The sequence below is a fragment of the Schistocerca nitens genome, chromosome 9 (genome assembly GCF_023898315.1).
Source record: "Schistocerca nitens isolate TAMUIC-IGC-003100 chromosome 9, iqSchNite1.1, whole genome shotgun sequence".
Taxonomy (NCBI): domain Eukaryota; kingdom Metazoa; phylum Arthropoda; class Insecta; order Orthoptera; family Acrididae; genus Schistocerca; species Schistocerca nitens.
In genome coordinates, this window is record NC_064622.1 from 230,881,578 (window position 1) to 230,898,223 (window position 16,646).

At 44.4% G+C, this 16,646-nt stretch overlaps 1 protein-coding gene across 1 annotated transcript in view; it reads right to left on the minus strand.

The window, feature by feature from the left end:
• The window catches only part of LOC126204147 (uncharacterized), a 96,637-nt gene extending 89,000 nt beyond the window's left edge, over window positions 1–7,637 (minus strand). Inside the window, exon 1 of the mRNA XM_049938556.1 lies at window positions 7,588–7,637. The gene's annotated coding sequence lies outside the window, so the exon portion shown is untranslated. The remainder of the gene's footprint in view (window positions 1–7,587) is intronic.
• Between the last annotated feature and the right edge of the window lie 9,009 nt (window positions 7,638–16,646).

Sequence of the window (16,646 nt, forward strand, 5' to 3'; positions counted from 1 at the left end):
GAGTTATCATTGAGGTTCCATGAGCCTGATACCTTTAGCAGGCAGCCGAAATAAGGTTAAAAAGTAATTTTAGGAGTCGATTCGACCTCGCGACTTCGTGTCTACACTGCACGATGTTTACCACTAGCTGACACATCACTGGAAAACCTCGAGAAAACAACAACACTGCTTCCAGACACTTCTGCATTATACATCTACATCAACATGGTTACTCTGCAATTCACACTTAAGTACCTCGCAGAGGGTTCATCGATCCATTTTCATACTACTTCTCTACTATTCCACTCTCGAATGACGCGTGGGAAAAAGGAACACCTAAATCTTTCGTTCGAGCTCTGATTTCTCTTATTTTATTATGACGATCATTTCTCCCTACGTAGGTGGGTCTCAACAAAATATTTTCGCATTCGGAAGAGAAAGCTGGTGATTCAAATTTCGTAAATAGACCCCACCGTAAAGAAAACCGACTTTGTTTCAGTGACTGCCACCCCAACTCGCGTATCATATCAGTGACTCTCTCACCCCTATTGCGCGATAACACGAAACGAGCTGCCCTTCTTTGCACTTTTTCGGTGTCGTCCGTCAATCCTACCTAGTAAGGATCCCACACCGAGCAGCAATATTCCAGCAGAGGACGGACAAGTGTAATGTAGGCTGTCTCTTTAGTGGGTCTGTCGCATCTTCTAAGTGTTCTGCCAACAAAGCGCGGCCTTTGTTTCTCCTTCCCCACAATATTATCAATGTGGTCTTTCCAATTTAAGTTGCTCGTAATTGTAATTCCTAGGTATGTAGTCGAATTGACAGCCCTTAGATTTGTGCGATTTATCGTATACCCAAAATTTATCGGATTTCTTTTAGTACCCGCGTGGATGAACTCGCAATTTCCTTTGTTTAGTACCAATTGCCACTTTACGCACCATAACGAGATTCTCTCTAGATCATTTTTTAATTGGAATTGACCGTCTGATGATTTTACAAGACGGTATATTACAGCGTCATCTACAAATAAATCTAAGGGGGCTGCTCAGATTATCACCTAGATCATTTATGTAAATCAGGAACAGCAGAGGACCTATGACACTACTTTGCGGAACACCAGATGTCACAGTGTTGCTAGGTCGTGCTTCAGTGCTTGAGCGCTTATTCTGAGGAGCGACCAGTTTTATTCACGCCTTAAGTGAACGTCTTGGACTTAGCGTCTGCGGCGGCTGGCGAGCGGTCGGGTTTTATGTCTAAGACTGTACAGTGTATGTAATATGTGCAGTGCCCAGTACTGAGAAATGAATGAGCAGTGTGGCACTAGCTTTTTAGTTAATGAATTTTCACTCTGCAGTAGAGAGTATACAGATTTTATACTTCCTAGCAGATTAAAATTTTATGCTGGACCAGGACTTGATCCTGGAACCTTTGTCTTTCATGCGCAAGTGCTCTCTTAACTGAGCTATCCAAGTACATCTCATGACACGCCCTCACAGCCGCAATCTGGAAGACCAGAGAGGAGATACAGATGGTAGTTCAACTGCGAAGGCAGTTCGTGAGTCGCGCTCGCATAGCCCAGTCAGTTAAAAAAAAAAAAATGGTCGATAGAGCACCTTTCTTCGAAAGGCAAAAGTCCCGGTCAGGCAGACAATTTTAATCTACCAGAAAGTTTCAAACTTTTCTACATTATTAAACAACTTCTTTCCAAAACGATAATGTATGGTTCAAATGGCTCTGAGCACTATGGGACTTAACATCTGTGGTCATCAGTCCCATAGAACTTAGTACTTAAACCTAACTAACCTAAGGACATCACACACATCCATGCCCGAGTCAGGATTCGAACCTGCGACCGTAGCAGTCACGCGGTTCCAGACTGAAGCGCCTGGAACCGCACGGACACACCGGCCGGCAACGATATTGTACTCCAGGGGTGAGGTTGTGCTGTTTTAAACAGACTGGTCCTGTAATCACCATCTGATCACCCTGATTTAGATGTTTTGTGGTTTCGCTATCTTACTCCAGGCAAATCCCTGGATGGTCGACATTTTCCACCTTTAGCAAACTTTTTTTTTTTTTTTTTTTTTTTTTTTTTTTGCTCTTGAACTGTAATATTCTGACATGTCCAGTTTCGTTGAAAAAGAAATCCACGATAAACAACATTACTACTACTACAATTGCAACTAATTTGGGGTTCTAGACAACCAAACTCATCCTGGCGTCAACTAATGCTATTAGATAGACGAGATGCTTGTTTACCCGTTGTACCTCAGAGCTATCAACCCTCCATATCCTAAATGCACTGAGTCCATACCTAAACTATCCCCTCCGCACCAGCAACCAAAAATGTTGTTTATTCACGTACATATTCCAATTAATTTAACTACATCCATCAACTATTTCATGCTCTTCATATCCCCTCATACGTCATGTGGTTAGAAATGGAATTTAGACGGTCCTGATGATGAGGAAGAAATGAGGGGTCTTTTATATTTGATAGCATGGGAGACAGCAGGCTTATGAATTCAACAAATCACCAGTCTTCATCTGTCACTGGAATCAACGACGTATCCCCGAGGAGCAGAGGGGACAGCTGGACACCTCTTCCCACCACCCCTACACTCCCCTCTTTCCACCATCTTATCAAACAGAACTTTCAGCCTGCCGTGTCAAACAGATGTATCGATTCAGCATCAACTGCAAGAAAGCCAGAACTTATAATGGATGTTAACTAGTAGGAAGAGCACCCTTAAGCAACTGTAGTGAAATCTCGAAACAGTTTCGTCATGGACATGAGTAGCCCTCCTCCTACCTCAGATCTTGGGTACACTCTTGACTGGAGTCCTCTAATATTACTTAATTGTTACACTCTAAAACTTCAGGTAAGACGTACCACTTAAAATTTAACTAATAAATTCACCGTCACAATCGTTTTTATTTCAAAATTGTGTACTTTCTACTACTATAAAATATTTGACACTACTTTAAAGCGTTTTTATTAGGTCGCTTTCTTGCTTGTCTGTTCGTTACAAATTTTGTAGTTGATTTTAAACTAAGTTCCTGATAAGCTAGAGACTTGAAACTTTCAAACCAGATCGGAACTGGATGTCAATATGATATTAACCTTCTTTCGTGTCTAGTGGTTGATGGAGGGTACTTTGTTGACGACTATCATTTCCTGCTGAGCTAGACACTTGAAACATTCAACATAGCTCAGCAGTGAATGGCAATGCGATATTAACTCGCTCTCTTGTCTGCCATTTCCCGCTTCTCCTTTTCCAGTCGCGAATGATTTGGGGGAAGAACTATTGTTAGTAAGCCTCCGTGTGAGCACCCATCTATTAAGGGCGTTCCCTATTGACTTACACTTTAATTTTCCCATCATTCATGGTGCGTCGTTTGATTCATCGTTACAATTGCTAGTATGTAGTACTTTAGTGTAATCGTAGGTGGCAGGACAATCACTAGAAGTCTAACCATATATGAATGCGGGTTCGAGTCCCGATCCGGTACACATTTTCACTCGCCGCTGCTGATTCCGCACAAAGTCCCGATGCAGCTGATTTTATTAGTTCCTTCCCTTTCCTTTCTCCCCCTTCTCCTTCAGTTTACATAATAAAAGTTTAATCGCTGCACAGTACAGCTCATTTTCCCAACTCCCCAACTGGTGTCATTACGGTTAAACATGGAGTATGATCATCAAGAACAGCACTGGACGACGTGGTTTCTGAGGAAGGAGGTTGTAAACACTGCGGCTGTCCACTTGGTGGCAGTGTGTGGAAAGTGGCCACCTTCACGAAAAGAGCTCTTGCAAGATGGCAATGATCATCGCTACGTGTCGGGAAACCACGGCTGCCATCGCTAAAATGCGGCTCCAGGTACTGCCACACCCACCGTATTCTCCCGAGTTGGCCCTTTGACTTCGGTGGGTCCTTTTTGAACCGCCCTTTTTTCTTTTTTCGAGTGTATTGCACCCCCAGCAGGACAGCTGCTCATAGTTCTTGGAGGTCTGTAAAATGCAGCCCCAAGGAGTATTCTTCATAGTCCCTGATAGTTGATAATCAGAAGAGTCAAGTCAGGAGCATACGGTGGGTCTGGCATTACCTGGAACTCTAGTTGAACAATGGCAGTCGTGGTCTTCCTATTCGTGGGGATGAGCATTGTTGTGTTGCGATGGTGCGCACTCTCCACACACTGCCACCAAGTAAATATCCGCAATGTTTATACCCCTCTTCCACAAAAAGCAAATTGTCGAGCGCTGTCCTTGATGATCACACTCCATGGTGTCCGCTCACATAACGACACCAGTTGGGAAAATGGATTGTACTGTCCTGGGATTACACTGCTAGTGATTATGGTAACACCAAAGTTCTACATGCATGCTACTGCAATGATGAGTCAAATGGTGTACCATGAATAATGGGAAAAAATACACTGTAAATCAATATGGAACGTCCTTCGTGTCTAACTTTTACTGCCATGGTCTTTTCGAGAGATATACATAGGAGGATACAATACACTAAAGTAACAAGAGTCATAGGATAATTCCTAATATTGTGTCGGACCTCCTTTATCCCGGCGTAGTGCAGCTGCTCGACCTGGCATGGAGTCAAAAGTCGTTGGAAGTCCCCTGCATAAATACTGAGCCATGCTGGCTCTATAGCCGTCCATAAGTGCGAAAGTGTTGCCGGTGCAGGATTTTGTGCACAAACTGAGCTGTCGATTATATCCTATAAATGATCGATGGGATTCATATCGGTCGATCTGGGTGGCCAAATCATTAACTCAACTTGTCTAGAATGTTCTTCAAACCAAACGCGAACACTTGTGGCCCGGTGACATGGCGCAGTGACATCCATAAAAATTCCATCTTCGTGTGGGAAGATGACGTCCATGAATGGCCGCAAATGCTCTCCAAGCATCCGAACATTACAAGGACCAAGTCCATTACAGGTAAACGCCCCACGCCATTATGAAGCCATCGTCATTTTGCACAGTGCCTTGTGGACAACCTGGGTGTGGGGTCTACGCCACACTCGAACGCTACCGCCAGCTCTTACCAAATGCAATCGAGACTCGTCTGACCAGGCTACGGTTTTCCAGTCGTCTAGAGCCCAACCGATATGGTCACGAGCCCTGGAGAGGTGTTGCAGGCAAGGTCGTGCTGTTAAGTTACTCGCGTCGCTCTTCTGCTGCCATAGCCCATTAGCGTCAAATTTCGCCGAACTGTCCTAACCGATACGTTCCTCGTAAGTCCCATATTGATTTCTGTGGTTATTTCACGCAGTGCTGATCGTCTCTTAGCACTGACTACTCTATGCAAACACCACTGCTCTCGGTCGTTAAGTGAAGGGCGGCGGCCACTGTGGTTAGAGGTAATGCCTGAAATCTCGTATTCTCGGCAGACCCTTGACACTTTGGACCTCGGAGTAATGAATTTTCTAACTATTTCCAAAATGAAATATCCCATGCGTGTAGCTCCAACAACTACTCCGCGCTCAAAGTCTGTTAATTCCCATCGGGCGGCCACAGTCATGTCGGAAACCTTTTTACATGAATCGCCTGAGTACAAATGACAGCTTCGCCAATGCGCTGCCCTTATATACCTTGTGTACGCGATACTACCGCCAGCTGTACATGTGCATATTGCTAGTCCATGACTGTTAGCACCTCAGTGTATTTTGGTTGCGTCAGGTGAAGAGAAACTGAAGTAAACCTGAAACTCATTACATACAGGGTGGCGCACTAAATGTGCTACCAATTGTTTCTTTCACAAGTTACGACGCACAGCTTGGAAAAACAAATGAGTTACGAAATGACGTGTAATTCACAATACTGCCGCTAGGAGGCTAGTTAGCAGCAACGGCTGACAATGGAAGACTGACGACACAGCAACGATCGGCAGTTGTGTTACTTTTTCATGAAACGAAAAGCCTTGTTGTGACTCAGAGGCGTTTTCGACAACAGTTTAACACACGATAGGTCCCTTGCAAGAAGACCATCCACAGGTTGTACGATAAATTTGTACAGGAAGGAACAGTATTGGAAGCGAAGCGACCTCGGCCTAAGCCTGTTTGTTCGCCGGAGAATATTGAAGTGGTACGAGCTGCTGTACAGAGAAGTTCCGGGAAATCGTGTAGAGAGGCAGCAGTGCAACTGGGAATATCCAGACACTCCGTTCCACGCATTCTTAAAAGTGACCTCCATATGTACTCATACAAGATGACCTGCGCACAGAAGCTCACTGAAGAACACAAGCAGTAGAGATTACTGTTTGCTCAGTGGGCGGAGAATAGGGAAGAAACTCTCAACAACGTTTGGTTTTCAGACGAGGCGCATTTTCATTTAGACGGTGTGGTTAACAAACAAAATGTACGCTTTTGGGCAACTGAAAACCCACAAGTGCTTCATGAACGATAACATTATGCTCCGAGGATTACGTCGTGGGCAGCAATTTCCAGGACCCTTTTTCTTTGAAGAAACTGTGAACAGTGAGCGTTATTTGAGCATGCTTCCCAATAGCTTCATTCCACAGCTTCTTGCTACTGCCTTGCCCTTCAACGCGCAGTGGTTCATGCAAGATGGAGCAAGGCCACATAATGCAAACACTGCATTGGAGTTTTTACACGAGCATTTCGAGATGCGGATCCTTTCACTCAGGTTTCCAGGTCGCTTCAATGACGGACAAACTTGGCCTCCCAATAGCCCAGACCTCAATCCATGTGACTTTTTTCTTTGGGGGTACCTAAAGGAAAGAATTTTCCCGAAACGTCCACGTGATTTAATGGAGTTCAGAAGACTTATTCTTCAAGCTTGCAGTGAAATTAAGGAAGACATGTGCCGTAGGGAAATCACTAACTTCAGTGTTCGTTTGAAGGAAGTTAGGAAACGAAATGGTGGACATATTGAGCATGTGCTGAGTTCGAACAACTCTCCATGGACGGCTCTTCATTGTAATATATGTTCCTTTCAGATTGTATTGACAATAAAGTTTATATTCAAAAACAAAATGGTAACACATTCCGTGCACCACCCTGTATGTCTGTTGTGATCTGATCAAAATGTTGGAAAACAATTGTAAAACTTCACACACACAAGACCACAAATAAGAAAATAACTGTTTAAATAAAAACAAATCTTTGTTATACCTGCTAAATTAGATTAAAAATACAAAATAATTTTCCCTAACCCTCTACACGTAGTTCTGAATACTTGTGATTGTGCTTTTCTAATATTAATGAAAATACTTTGAGATTAAAAACGAAAAACGTGGGGCGCATGCAGTAGATCACTGATGCATGAATAAGTCATCACCTTACTATTGTCTGCTGCATGTACCCAAGTTTTTCGCTTTAAATTTACAAGTATTTTGATGACTATTAACAATTAACAATCACGAATTTTCTGGGCGATCTGTATGGCGGTAGGAATCTGTAAGAGCTAGGAGAAATTATTTTGTATTTTTTAGTCCTATTTAAAAACGTAGTATTCCAAAAATTTATTTTTATGCAAAAAATTAGTTGTTTTATTAGATTACGACTCTTTGCTGAAAATTACGTCATTATAGCACTTAGGTGATGATGTAAAGAAAAGGGATAACTTTCTTACCGCGAGTGTACGCCCGCCGCCTCCACTAGACTCTGCTGTTGGCCCTTCCCTTGCTCCACGACCAGCCGTCAGTCGCGAAGTTGCCCAGAGGGCTCGCGGCTTTTAAGTGGCCGGTCATTGCATCACGTCCTACTGGCGTCCTGTCGTGTCGTGGAGGCTCGTTAAAACACGCCACGAATTCCAGAGTCCGTTTACAAAGCCCCAGTCGCTTGCCAGCTACCTCGTGTTCTTAAGAATTTACTGTGGATTTTGTCACCACTGAGCTGGGACATCAGAAGCACTTCCTTTGGCATTCCCACCGCCGCAGTCAATTATTCACGACTCTGTTGTGTGGTCTATTCATTTGTCTCTCATCCCTGCTCTCACAGGTTTCAAGCCCAATGTATCAACGACTGTAAGGTCTTTTGTAACTTTCTAATCACTTCTGAAATTCTGCCTGTTGTTTCTTGTTCAGCATGAAGCGACGATGGGGCGCAACATGATACGCCGAAACGGCGTGAAAAATGCCTGCTACGGGTGGCGGCAGGTTACTTAACATCCATTCGAAAAGCAATACTGCTGTGAGTGCGCAAAGGGAGATATACATAGAAAGCAGCCCGGTTACACCATTATTCACCCAAAGGAAAAATGCTGAGTTCAGCTTTCAAGAGTTCTATGAAAAGCTAGCTTGGTAGATGAATGATCATTTTGGAAGCTTCCACCGTAGTTGCAGATTCCACATTTGCACACAACATTTGCACGATGACATTCGTCTTCACGAGGAGCTGTGATTGGCACTCTTATTTGAGTTCCCTGTCTGAATTGCAAGCAGAATGTGAGATACAGTTGTTGCCGCTCACTTAGTTATAATTGAGCTGGTATCGCAACGCCTAATACGACCTTTAATCTGCATTTGTTTTTCTGTACACATACCAATATTCCGCCAAATCACCGCCTCCGACGGCCGAAGTGGCTGAGCGGTTCTAGGCGCTACAGTCTGGAAATGTGCGACCGCTACGGTCGCAGGTTCGAGTCCTGCCTCGGGCATGGATGTGTGTGATGTCCTTAGGTTAGTTAGGTTTAAGTAGTTCTAAGTTCTAGGGGATTGGTGACCTCAGATGTTAAATCCCGTAGTGCTCAGAGCCATTTGAAGCATTTGATCACCGCCTCCATGTTTTCCATCTCTGATGTATGACACACATGTTAATGATGTGAGTGCTGGATTCCAAGCGTTGCTTCAGTTGACACTTGTGCGTAACGTCTCGTGACGTCCTTATTTTGGTAGACTGTTTAATTACGCCGTTCCAAGCACGTGGGGGCTGCACGATTATATAGGCCTTGTATCTCGTTCCGTGATTAATACACACATCAAAAGAAGTTTTGCATCACCTCAGTTCCGAGAGTTCCGGAACCTGTACAGAAAATTGGAATATAGATCAAAACAAACATCATTTCCGCACTTTTTATTGTTCATGAAAACCACACATTGCGTGTTGTACTACCATACAGCGAGACCTTCAAATGTGGTGGTCCATATTGCTCTAAACACCGGTACCTCTAATACCCAATAACATGTCCTCTTGCATTGATGCATGCCTGTATTCGTCGTGGCATTCTATCCACAAGTTCATCAAGGCACTGTTGGTCCGCCGGCCGGGGTGGCCGAGCGGTTCTAGGCGCTACAGTCTGGAACCGCGCGACCGCTGCGGTCGCAGGTTCGAATCCTGACTCGGGCATGGATGTGTGTAATGTCCTTAGGTTAGTTAGGTTTAAGTAGTTCTAAGTTCTAGGGGACTGATGACCTTATAAGTTAAGTCCCTTAGTGCTCAGAGCCATTTGAACCAAGCCACTGTTGGTCCAGATTGTCCCACTCCTCAATGGAGATACAGCGTGCATCCCTCAGAGTGGTTGGTGGGTCACGTCGTCCATAAACAGACCTTTTCAATCTGCCCCAGGTATGTTCGATAGGGAATATGTCTAGAGAACATACTGGCCACTCTAGTCGAGCGATGTCGTTATCCTGAAGGAAGTCATTCACAAGATGTGCACGATGGGGGCGCGAATTGTCGCCCATGAAGACGAATGCCTCGCCTCGTCTAAGGCGTTCAACCTGACCGGGTTGCCTCCAAACACATCTCCGACGATTCTCTAGTTGAAGGCATATGCGACAAGCATAGGTGAAGAGAACGTGATGCCAATCCTTAGCGGTTCATTCGGCATGTTGTTGGGCCCATCTATATCGTGCTGTGTGGCTTTGTGTTGCAAAGATGGATCTCTCCATGGACTTCGATCGTGAAGTTCCATCATGCAGCTTACTGCTCACAGTTTCAGTCGTAACATGACGTCCTGTGGCTGCAGAAGTAGGAGGACTGTCAATCCTCCTACTTCTGGGACTTCGTTACTAAAGAGGCCATCGAAATCCGACTACAGGACGATCTAATTAATAAAGACAGTGGCCTTCAACTTAGTCCGGCTTGGAACCCTGCACGCAGCCTGGAGAGGCGGTCCCAGAAATCGTGGACCGCCCCCGACGGCGGTATCAGGGAGACTGCAAACCCCAGTTCAGACCCAGGCGCCGCTTCCCCCACCACCTCCAGCAGCCGCCGCGCCGACCGCACCGAAGACACCAGGAGAGGAACGGTGGAGGAGGTAACGGTTAGTATATATAGGGCGCCGAGAGGAACAGCACAGCAATCGTCAGGAACCACCTGAAGTTGGCAGCGGGTACGTCTGCCGCAATATTGTGGAGAAATTACGACGATACCCGGTCGGATACCCGAGAACTATTCAAATTGGAAATACGCCAGGAAAACTTCAGATCGCATATTAAGGAAAATCTAGAGCCAGTCGCTGCTCAATCGCAGTGATCTGGGCACACGACTCTTCGTTGAGCGCCGCACGGGGTAGCCGCGCGGTGTAGGGCTGCTCCTCCCGTCGAAGGTTCGAGTCCTCCCTCGGGCATGGGTGTGTGTGTTGTCCTTAGCGTAAGTTAGGTTAACTTAGTTTAATTAGTATGTAAGTCTAGGGACTGATGACCTCAGCAGTTTGTCCCATAGTCCTTAGCACAAATTTCCAAATTTTTCTTCGTTGAGCAAAACTGGGTTCTCTTCATTTTTAATTTCGCTTCATTGTTCAGTCTTATTCCATCCTTGTACCCCACTGTGAGTGATAAACATTAAAAACGGCTAGTAACATTTCATGATATCTTTCCGTGTTGATAGCAACTCTCAACTGGTAGTTCACGACAGCTTCTCTCTGCGGTAATTTCCGATTGCCAGACATAAACCTATCCCAACACCTGTACAGGAAAATCTGATTGAGTACAAGACTAATGCAGCAGACTGCACTTCGTATTAAAACTGTCCTACCCGCACTGCCACTGTTTCTATCAGCACGAATTATGTTGTGACACAGGATTATGAAGTGCTCGTTTCTTGTTACCCAAATCTCATAAATGGCAGCAATAGTTACCTTTTGCCTGTGTGCAAAATGTGTAAGATGGTTCTCATTGTTTTTGATGGTTGGTGGGTTTCATTGCTGCTCTGTTAATAGCTACGGCCATTCTAGGAACCGCTCTTTGAAATTCATTTTAATATGAAAACTAGCGTTAGCTAGTATTTTAATGATAAGCGTACTCCATCGATTTTTCATCTCCCATTATCGATGGTACACTTGGCACCGCAGATACTGCATCCCTCAGTGCGCTCGTGACTACTTCAAGTATTCCATTCGGATCTTCCTGAACCTATGAGCTGCCAGACCTTTCGCTCGCTTGTCTATCCCAAACTCCACTACGTTGCTCAATAGCTTCTTAAGGTCGGTTGAGCCATATGCCTTCCACAGTCAAGAAAAATGGCTACACTACTATGACTTTTTATTGCTTAGGATACTCGTAAGGCTATGTTACCTATCGTGTGCGTGATCTCCCCAACCTGAAGCTGACTTGGTGGTTCCGATCAGTTTATTCTTCCTCAGTTTTGACTATCTTGTAGCACTTTTGGCGATATCTTGTAAATGATTTGAAATAGAGACATGCCTCTATAGCCGGCCGAAGTTCTAGGCGCTTCAGCCGGTTCGAATCCTGCCCCGGGCATGGATGTTTGTGATGTCCTTAGGTTAGTTAGTTAGGTTTAAGTCGTTCTAATTTCTAGGGGACTGATGACCTCAGATATTAAGTCCCATAGTGCTCAGAGCCATTTGAACCAGCCATGCCTCTATAATTACAACTGTGTAGTTCCCTTTCTTACGGAGCGGTTGTACGATTGTACGTTTACAACCTTTCGGCATACTGTTCGTTGCCTAAATATCAATGAGGCAATGGACTCTTCCTCTTGCAACTTTCCCTGTTTTAGAACAACATTTATAGTTCTGACCGTAGCATGGCCCCAAAACTGTTGCACCGAAACGGACAAGGCAGAATGGGACCTTTTTACCAGTCAACAGTATGAGCTCGTAAACAATGACGACAACACGTAGGCCTGTTAAAAACAGATGACAATGGACACCGGAATAACAAAGAAGTATGTGACACGAGGGCTGGATATTGGATTGCTGATTTCGAGAGACGCAAGCGAATCAAGTGGGTTGGTCATGGGGCAAGGATGTCTTAAGTTGCGATCCTCAGTGCTGTGACGGATAGAGTCTAAACCTACACTCTCTGATCAACAAAAGAATCCGGACACCCCAGTATAATGCGGAATTGACCACTAGATGCCACGAGAGGTGGACCCACCAGTGTAAGAGGAGGCGGGGAATATTGTGCAGTCATCAGATAAGCAGTAACAGCAGGATTGATCAAAAATTCCTCTAAGCACTATGGGACTTAACATCTGGCGACATCAGTCCCCTAGACTTAGAACTAAGTAAACCTAACTAACCTAAGGACATCACACACATCCATGCCCATGGCAGGATTCTAACCTGCGACCGTAGCAGCAGCGCGGTTCCGGACTGAAGCGCCTAGACTCGCTTCAGTCCGGAACCTCGCGGCTGCTACGGTCGCAGGATTGGTCGATCACGACAGTTCAGTGACTTCGAATGCCGATTAGTCATTGGATGTCACCTCAGTAACAAATCCACCAGGGACATTTCAACCCTTCTAAAGCTGCCGAAGTCGACTGGTGGTTATGTGACTGTGAAGTGGAAACGCGAAGGAACAAACGTAGCTACACCAGTGACCAGGTAGACCTCATGTACTGAGAGACAGGGACCATCATACATTGAAGGGGCTGAAACCGCATGAAATCAGCGAAAGGAATCACTTGCGAGTTCCGAAGTGCTACCAGGAGTCCAGCTAGTAGAATGACTGCGCGTAAGTAGTTAAATAGATTGGCGAACATTAGTCGAGAAGCTTCTCATAAGCCACATATTTATGTATTCAGTCTGAGCGAGGTGACGTTGGACAGTGGATGACTAGAAACGAGTGATCTAGAGACGTGACTCACGCCATACCCTGTCGAAATCCCGATGGAAGGATGTGGGTTTGGCGACTGCATGGAGAACGTTACCTGCCATCATGTGTAGCGCCAGCAGTCCGCCTCCGTAGCGTAGTGGTAGCGTTACAGCCTACCACGCAGGGGGCCCAGATTCGATTCCCGGCAGTGGACTGGGTGTTGTGTGTGCTTCATCATCATCTTCATCATTATTGACTCGCAAGTCGCCGATGTGGCGTCACCTGAAAAGGACTTGCAATACGGCGGCCGAACTCACCCGAGTGGGGCCTCCCGGTCAACAATGCCATACAATCATTTCATTTCATTTGTAGTGCCAACAGTGAAGTACGGACTAGGTGAGGGCTTCCCAACGTGTGGTCCGCGGACCCCTTAGGGGTCCGCCGGCTCTTTCTAGGCGGTCCGCGGCCACCTTACACCAATTCGTGTAAAATAACGAGTAAAATTATTGAATAAAAATTTGAAAATCAAATACATCACTATTATTTTACCTGTGAAAAACATGTGTACTTTATGTGAGAACGCATACACAGTTTAGTGCCGGAGAATGCGGCTTCTCTGATCGATTGTTTCGCAACAATACGGGGGTCGTTGGTGCGCCGGCTCACGGCGGTAGATGCGCTGAAACCTTTTACACATACGGGGAGCGAGCTTTGTCGACCAATCACAGCGCTCGCTGGCACGTATGCGGCCCCAGGCATCATTAAATGTTAGACTTGCTTTGTCAGTGCACTACCTATTTCATAAGTCGATTTTTGACCAATTTAGTACTTCTCACATGGATCGGTGGCTGAAATCAGGATCATTGAAGAAGGGTGCAGTTTCTCCATCGGCTTCACAACAAGGGAAGTTTCCAGTTGAAATGAATGAGGACGAAGGGCGACCAAAGGAAGAACAATCACGAGAAGCTCCACAGCCGGATTTATTATGTGAAAACGCTGCAAGTACTACATTGGTTGCAGTATCCTATGGAAGTGGAATAACCAAGATGCGTAAGTACAAAAAAAGCTATTTAGAAATGGGCTTTATGGAGACAAAGGGGGGTAAAGCTCAGTGTGTAATTTGTGCGCGAGTCCTTCCGAACAGTTCACTGGTTCTAGTGAAATTGCGCCGTCATTTTGAAGGTACTCACCCGGATTTCCAGGCTAAAGACATCGATTTTTTCAAAAGGAAGTGTACTGAACTAGCTGCTTCTCAGAATTGCATGAAAACTCATGCAAAAACAATTAATGAAAATTTCATTAAAAGCTTCTTTCTTGGTTAGTTATCGAGTGACAAAAACAGGCAAAGCTCACATCGTTGCAGAAAATCTCATAAAGCCGCGTGTTAATGATATTGTTTCTTGCATGCTAGACGAAAAGGCAGTAAAGCTTGTATCTTCGGTGCCACTGTCAAACAATACTGTCAAGAGACACATTCTTGACATGTCAAATGATGTGAAAGACACTCTTGTTTCTCGCATCCAACACAATTCATTTTCTCTGCAGATAGATGAATCCACTGATGTTGCAGGATTAGCAGTTTTATTGGCTTTTGTCCGTTATGAATATTCTGGATGTTTTGAGGAAGACCTCGAATTGTGCAGACCACTACCTGCCAGCGCAACAGGTGCTGAAATATTCTGTCTTCTGGATGATTTTTTAATGACTAACGAAGTTTCATGGTCTAATTGCATAGATGTGTGCACAGATGGTGCAAAAACTATAACGGGTCCTACAGTCGGAGCAGTAACAAAAATAAAAGAAAACGCCAAGAATTGCAGCAGTAGTCATTGTGCTCTCCACAGATACGCTTTAGCTACGAAACAAATGCCTGTTTCGTTCAATAAAGTTTTAGACGAATCCATTCAAATTATTAACGACATAAAATCAAGGCCGTTGAAGTCAAGACTTTTCACAATACTGCGTGAAGATATGGGAAGCCTTCATCGTTCCCTGCTTCTTCACACAGAAGTGAGGTGGCTCTCACATGGGAATGCACTCTCTCGGTTGTACGAATTAAGATTGTAAGTCTTAGCTCTCCTTTTGGAGCATAACACCAAATTAGCAGACCTTATTAATGACGAAAATTGGTAGTGTATACTTGCCTATTTGTCAGATATTTTCTCCAAAATGAACGAAATGAATATTTCACTCTAAGGGCAAAGTGAAACAAAGGTCTGCTATCGACAAAGTTCGAGCATTCAAGAGTAACATCAATTTTTGGTCATAGAGTGTCGAGGGGGGGGGGGGTCGAGTGTTTTCCTCTTCTCAAGGAGTTTTTGAAAAACGAAACATTGGCGCTTGGGAAGAACTTGTTTCATCAAATCCTGGAACATCTCCAAAGCTTGATGTCATTGTTGGAGCATTATTTCCCAGCAGCTGAAGTTGAGAAGCTGCAGAAATACGAATGGGTAGACAACCCATTCACTGTATCCAAAAAGCCGAACATTCTATCATCAAATGAATATGAGTTGTTGATAGAGATTGCCACAGACGCTACCTTGAAATCAAGATTTGACATTGACGGTTACTCACACTTTTGGATCCGTTTGGATATCAAGAAATACTACCCCTTGTTGAAAAGGCAAAATGTGTACTTCTTCCGTTTGCCACAACATACATGTGTGAATCTGTATTCTCGATCTATGCTGCCCACAAAATTACGTACCGAAGCTGTCTAGATCCAGACATCCGTATCCAGTTGTCAAGAATTGAACCCCACTTTTCAAAACTGTGTCAGCAGAAGCGCCCTCAACCATCACATTAGGTTTCAATTATTATTCCTACAGACTCATCTATAGTAAATAAGAAAGCATTTTTCTTCGTAGATGCTCAGTGAACGTACCTGAACTATAACTCTGTAGGAATTTTGTTTCTGTCTTTTATCATTTACAAAATAATTATTAATTGAATTCTGTTAGCATTGATATTTTTGTTACGAAAATTAAAATGATCTGTAAAGCTAATTTCTTTTCTTTATAATATATTCCGTCCTCTCAGTTAAAAATATGACCTGCCTATACTTCAATTACAATTACTTGCTGCCCGCAGCTCGTGGTCGTGTGGTAGCGTTCTCGCTTCCCACGCCCGGGTTCGATTCCCGGCGGGGTCAGGGATTTTCTCTGCCTCGTGATGGCTGGGTGTTGTGTGATGTCCTTAGGTTAGTTAGGTTTAAGTAGTTCTAAGTTCTAGGGGACTGATGACCATAGCTGTTAAGTCCCATAGTGCTCAGAGCCATTTTTGAACAATTACTTGCTATTACTCTGACACTATATTGTGGCAACTGGCTGCGAGCGTAAACAAATGAGGACTTTTCACGTGCCACCTTGTAAAAGGTAAACTTCCTCTGGCAGAATTCTTTCTTTTGTGAAAAAAAGTCTTACATTCTGCGAAATGCTTTGTCTTATACAGGGTGAGTCACCTAACATTACCGCTGGATATATTTCGTAAACCACATCAAATACTGACGAATCGATTCCACAGACCGAACATGAGGAGAGGGGCTAGTGTAATTGTTTAATACAAACCATAAAAAAATGCACGGAAGAATGTTTTTTAACACAAACCTACGTTTTTTTAAATGGAACCCCGTTAGTTTTGTTAGCACATCTGAACATATAAACAAATACGTAATCAGTGCCGTTTGTTG